Below are 5908 nucleotides of genomic sequence, written 5' to 3'. Positions count from 1 at the left end.
GGGCCAGCGATGGGGGTTTTGGGGAGAGCCTGCTTGCTGGTCTCAACACGTCGGCAGACCTTTCGGGGTGGGGGGGGAGTCGGCATGTGTGGGTTCCTGGAGCAGATGGAGGGGACCGGCCCTTCCCTGGGGACGCGTTTGGGTGCGGTGGGTGGTTTGGGGACGTGCTGCTTGGCTGGCAGCAGCCATCCAGAGCCGGGGGTAAATTCAACCCTGGAGCAGGGCATGAAGGGGAGCTGATGGGGGGGCTTCTGTCCTGCAGCACTTCCCTAGGGCTTTAACACTGTGGAGTTAAAACCTAAAGGTAAGCTGGCCCTGCTTCCCTGGGTCAGAAATGTCTGAAAACGATCAATCCGGAGCTGTCAAAATGTTTCCTTGGGGCTGTTTTTGGCAGGGAGCTGACCTGCTGGGCTGAGCCCTGCTCAGAGCAGAGCCCAGGGTTTGCATTGCGCCTGCCCGGCTGCTTCACTGATGCTTGGCAGAGCTGAGCAGGGAAGGGGAGCCGCAGGGTTCCGGAGAAAGGAAGGCTCTCCATCAGCCTCCCTTAACTTAATCCTCACCGCTATCGCAGCAGTGGCCTCCTCTGAAGGACACCAGACTTGTCTCCCTCTTCCACCCTCACTTGGGCCGTGCGGTACCCGGGCTGTGACCCTGCCCTGGGCACCGGCGCCTCGTAGCTGACCCTGCATGACCTCTGCTGCAGGAAAGCAGCTTGGTCTGGGTGATCTGGTGTCCGTCCCAGCGGGACTGCTCAGGGCTTGCGGGGCTGCCTCCGGACGGAGCTGCCTTGTGCCCTGGGGAAGGGGCCAAACGCTTCCGCTGGCGGAGCCGCGTTTGGCAGCAGCGCAATACGGTACCGAGGGCATGCTCTGAGCAGCGAGGGTTAAAAAAGATGTTGAAGAACGACTCGTTAACTAAAAATCATTTGTCTGGGCAAGGCCGGGGGTCCTGTGGAAGGTGATACATCCCTGCATGGTTAGAGCCACGCACGATGCGCGTACACGAGTGGTGCTGCGCGGAGGCTGTTCAGGCCGCCCTATTTCTGGCGTTTGGGAACTTTTGGGTGCTTGCTTTTGCAGCCTGAATGATGTTCTTTTACATGTAGGGTTGGGTTTTTTAAATGTAATTATAATCTTGTTCTACATAATTGAACAGCATCGGGGCAGGAGATTTTTTTAGCCAAGGCTGGAAGTAACCGTCGGGCCAGCTTGTTAAACAGCTGAGGTGACACGAGGGAAGGACGGGGGTGCCAATTTCCAGTCCGGTACTGGAGAAGAGGACAAGCCCACCCATGGGTGTGTGCACGCAGCCTCTGCCGTGGGTGAGATGGCTTGGTCACAGCACCGCCGTGCCCTAGGCGGCTCCTGCAAACCACCCTACGGGAGGGGTGGAGATCACCACTGAGATACCTGCACCGCAGGCACAGAAATGGCTTTTGGGGACCCAGCGTTGCCTCCCTGATGGCGTGCCCAGGGTGGACTGGCACCTCCTGTCCTGCTCTTGGCGCAAAGTGTGGGAGCTTTGAGGGTTATGTCAGGCACGGGGCAGCAGGGTTTGGGGGCCGGGGATGTGGGGTAGTCCAGCAGAAGGGTTGGTGGCCAATGACTGCATGAGAGGGCCCTGGATGCTCCTTCCTCACCCTTCCCTTTGGGGACCCTTGAATCATTTGTGGTAACAGGTCCAAAGCAAGCTGCTGGCGGTGACGGCCAGCACCAAAGTCGAAGGGCTGGTGACACCTTGCCCAAGTGTCTTAATTTGGGCTGGTGCTGGTCCAGTTTACACAGCTCGATGATGGGAAGTGGATGGTGTTTTGGCTTTGCTTCTCCTGCTTTCACGTGTCTTGGCTAGCGGGGCTGTGACACCCGGTGCTGCCCCAGCAGAGCAAGGCCCCCAAACTGTTCATGCACTGGGAAACCCCCCCGTGGAAGCGGATTATCCTCGTTTCTCCCGAGCAAAGCAGAACATCTCATTTATTCACGTTTGCTATTTGGCTTTTTCCCTGCCTGCTTTCCCACTCTTCCCTGGAGGCTGTTTAATGCAAACACTGGACCGATGGGACTTGCCTGCGGCAGCTTACGCCGGCAGCTCTGTGCGGGGGTGGGAGCCAGCAACATGCTGGGGAGGGGGGAGAGCGGCCGGCGGTGGGCAACGCGCTGCTGCTGGTACTGACTTGCCTTCCCGCTCGTTTTTAAGCATATGGTAAAGGGGTGCAGGGGAAGCAGCAACAAATTACAGCGGCACTCCCTCCGCCTTGGGTTTCGCAGCCTCAAGTCCTGTCGTGTTGTTTGGCTGTCTCGCTGTCCTGATGGCTCTGGCCTCTCGCTTGTAAGGCAGTGACGGAGGTGCTGCTGCTTCGTCACCGCACCTTGCTTCCTACTGTGTCTGGGAGGAGCAGAACAGAGCTTACCTGCATGGTGATTAAACCCGTAAGTGCCTTCCACGTGGAAGGGTTTCAAGGTGCTCTTGTTTCTTGCCCACCGACCCGGATTTTGGGTCCAGAGGTGCCCAGCAGCCTCTGGCACTGGGGGGTCCCTTGCTTGTGATCTGGAGTGAGCAGGTGGCTGGGTATTAAAAAGTGCTCTTATGGTTAAATACAGGGTAGAAACTGTGGTTATGCAAAAGAACAGCAAGGTTGGAGACTGTAAGGAGAGAGATGACGATGGAACCTCCCACCTTCCTCGTATCCAGCATCACATCCTAGATTAGAATGTCTAGCCTAGGAGACTTCTTCTTGAACGTTTTAGCCTGAGTTGTGCGGGGAGGATGTTTTCAGTTCCATGGTGTTTTAGCTGGGTTTTTTCCTATCCTGCGTATGGGATGAAGAATGCAAATCTCTGTAATTTTCTGCAAACTGGAAAACCTTAATAAAATAAAGTTGCGCCTGTATAAAGATCTCAGGAGGGATAGTGGCAGATCACTCCACTTCAGGTTCACATTTTATTTGCGTGTTTTCTTCCAAACCAAATTAATCTAATTTTGGAACAAAATGGTGTATTAGAAACGACGTATCTAAAAATGAAGCGAGCTTGGGGTGAACTAAGTGGCAAAAAGTGTGTTTCAGCTGTTTTCTAACCATTTGTCCCCACAATGCATTAGAAATGGAGGGGGAAAAAAAGCCATAAGTTTTTTTTTGGGGGGGTTGGGGGGATGTCTGTTTGTTTTTTCTTTTTTTTTGCAACCTCTAGCAGGGGCTGATCCTGCTGTGCTGCACCAGAGGTGGTGAAGAGATCTGCTCCCCATAATCACCCTGGAGATGCTGCTGCTTCTCACCTGTTTTTCTTGAGCTTCCAAAGTACCCGAGCCTTCTCTGTGTTTTGGATGAGAAAGCCAATTCCCTGTCTGTGCTCCTCCTTCTCATGAGTCATTTACTGCTCTTCTGCCTGGAAACGGCCGTGCCGGGGTATTGCCGGCCAGAGGGACTTTGCAGAGCATTTTGGAATGAGCACCTCTTACCCTCTGTATTGCAACAAAATTAGTAGGCAAGGAACTATGCTAAGTTCTCACCTGAATAGATGTAGTTCAGTTAAAAATACATACTCACTGACCAGCTCCCTGTGTGAAAACAGAGAACTATAAGAAGCAGAGAGGCTTGGATGGAGGGTTCTACTAACATTAACACATTTTTCAGCGTTCAGAGAAATTTGATTCATTTGAAAAAGCCTGGTGTGAATTCACCTGGCAGCATTTCCAATTCTTTTTTTTTTTTTTTTCCCCTCCAGATCATTTCTGAAGGACAAAAAAGTCCTTTGTGTGAAATGACGTTGGTTTTACATTCAGCAACTGCAGGTTGGGGCCAAAAAAGAAATGGCTTGTCAGGGGACCGGCACGTGGCCGGTTGGAAAAGACCTTTAAGAGCATCAAGCCCAACCGTTACCCCAACACTGCCGTCCCACCACTAAACCCTGTCCCAGTGATCAGGCAAATCCACTGTGTGTCTGAGGCCAGTCTTGACTCTTCCCTGCCCAAACGTTGCACCTCTTGATGTCCCAGCTGGGGACATGTCTATGAGTCTTTTAAATACCTCCGGGGATGGGGGCTCAACTTGCAACAGCTCAAACACTTGAATTGCATGGCCTGACTGCTCCATTTTGGGTCAAAAATGTTAAGCTGGTTGGGTTTAAGCGCGCAGGTTGCACGCACACGAACCACCCCTGGAGCAGCAACATCTGTGAGGACATCTGCGCCTGGGAGAGGAGCTGATGGCTGGTGGCTGCTGCCCCACACCGGTAACGATAACGGATAAATGCTGATTTCCCCCTTCCCGGTGCCTCCTGATTTAGTAGCTGTTGTACTCTTTGAGGCAGGTGCTGTGCTTTGCCTTACTTGTAGCCCATGATGTGCTCCGAGATGGCGATCGGCCGAGCCCGGCATTCACCTCCATGTGATGGATTCTTCACTTTGCTGACGGCTGAGAAAAATGGAAGAAAGGAAATGTGTTGTTAGCCAGCCTCAAAAAAATAAAATATTCAAAACGCTCGTCGAACTGAGCAATTGCCGATGGTTTTGTTTCATGTCAGAGGAGCTGTAACATTTATTCTTCAAGCTTTCCTAACAAAAAAACCCTACCCCCACCCCTGGCTTTTAAAAGACAACATCAATTCAAACTGAAAAATGGAAACCTCTTGTTTTCAAAACACAGATAGAAAATCATTGACGTTTACCCTGGCCTTCCCTCCTTCCCGCACAACAAGAACAATTTGGCAAAGTTTGTGTCCAGTTGTGGGAGGTTTGGGTATGCCATGAGCTGGGGGGGGTCCTTTCTGCAAAACCAAGCGCTGGGTAGTGGTAAGTGTTCAGCAACACAGAAAAGTGAGATTTTTTTTTTTTCCCAGATCTTTGATAGCTGATGAGCAGTACAGAGGCCAACGGAGAGCTGCTGCTACCTTGCTGAGTCTCCAAAAAACTGTATTGCTGCAAAGATTTTGGTTCAACCTGCTGGAATGGCTGCAGCTATTTGAGTAAGGGCATGCCTGCAGGAGAAGGGAAATCAGCTGACCAGTTTTTAAGGTGGTGTTACCTTGAACTTGCCATTCCCTTTAGAGTTTTTACTGGTGCAGTTGTGTTGCTGTAAGGTCACAGCTTTCATAGTCAAACAAGTGCAGGAATCTGCTTGGCCCAGGCTTCCAGCAGCTTCTTCCACTGAACCCTTCTGTGGCTGGCGATGAGGATGGAGAGGACGTGGAGCCAGCAGCATCCCCAGCCGTGCCACGGGACTTCATTCTCTTCTTGCCCCTCGGATCTGAAAGCGCTGCAGTTGCATCGTCTTGAGATGCTCTTGAGTTTGCTGAGCCTCTCTCCTTCCCCTATTCACCTCCGACTTGTGCCGGAGCTGGGCACGCTTGCAGTCTGTGAAGGTTTTGTGGGATAAAGTGACATCTCCTCCATTAGAAAAGCTAAACCAAAATAAGCTCTCTGTTGTCCTAGCCCGCGGCATTTAGTAAGCCTGCTGTGAGGTGCCAAGTTTCGGAGTGCTACAGCAGGGATGTTCACACTTCAGATTTAGCTGTTCCAGAATAGCAACAAGAGCTGACATAACCTAATTAAGAAAATAACAACTATTAAAAGGCCACGTGAGCTTGGCACCTGGAATACTGATGCACGCTTTAACCCCCCCCATGGGTGCCTCTCGTAGGCTCGTGGTGCCTCTCACTACTGCGCCCCCGTTCCCAGCCTGCGCTTTCCCACCCAGGGGTTTTGCAGCATGGGTTGCTCCCCGCTGTGCTGAATCACAGAACCACAGAATGTTTTGGGTGGGAAGGGACCCCTAGAGGCCACCCAGCCCAACCCCCCTGCAGGAGCAGGGACACCTTGAACCACATCAGGTTGCTCACAGCCCGGCCAACCTTGGCCTGGAATGTTCCCAGGGATGGGGCCTCCACCCCCTCTCTGGGCAACCTGTTCCAGTGTT

Source organism: Egretta garzetta, unplaced genomic scaffold, assembly GCF_000687185.1.
Source record: "Egretta garzetta isolate BGI_Z169 unplaced genomic scaffold, ASM68718v1 scaffold527, whole genome shotgun sequence".
Lineage (NCBI taxonomy): Eukaryota > Metazoa > Chordata > Aves > Pelecaniformes > Ardeidae > Egretta > Egretta garzetta.
Note: the sequence above shows the minus strand (reverse complement) of the source record.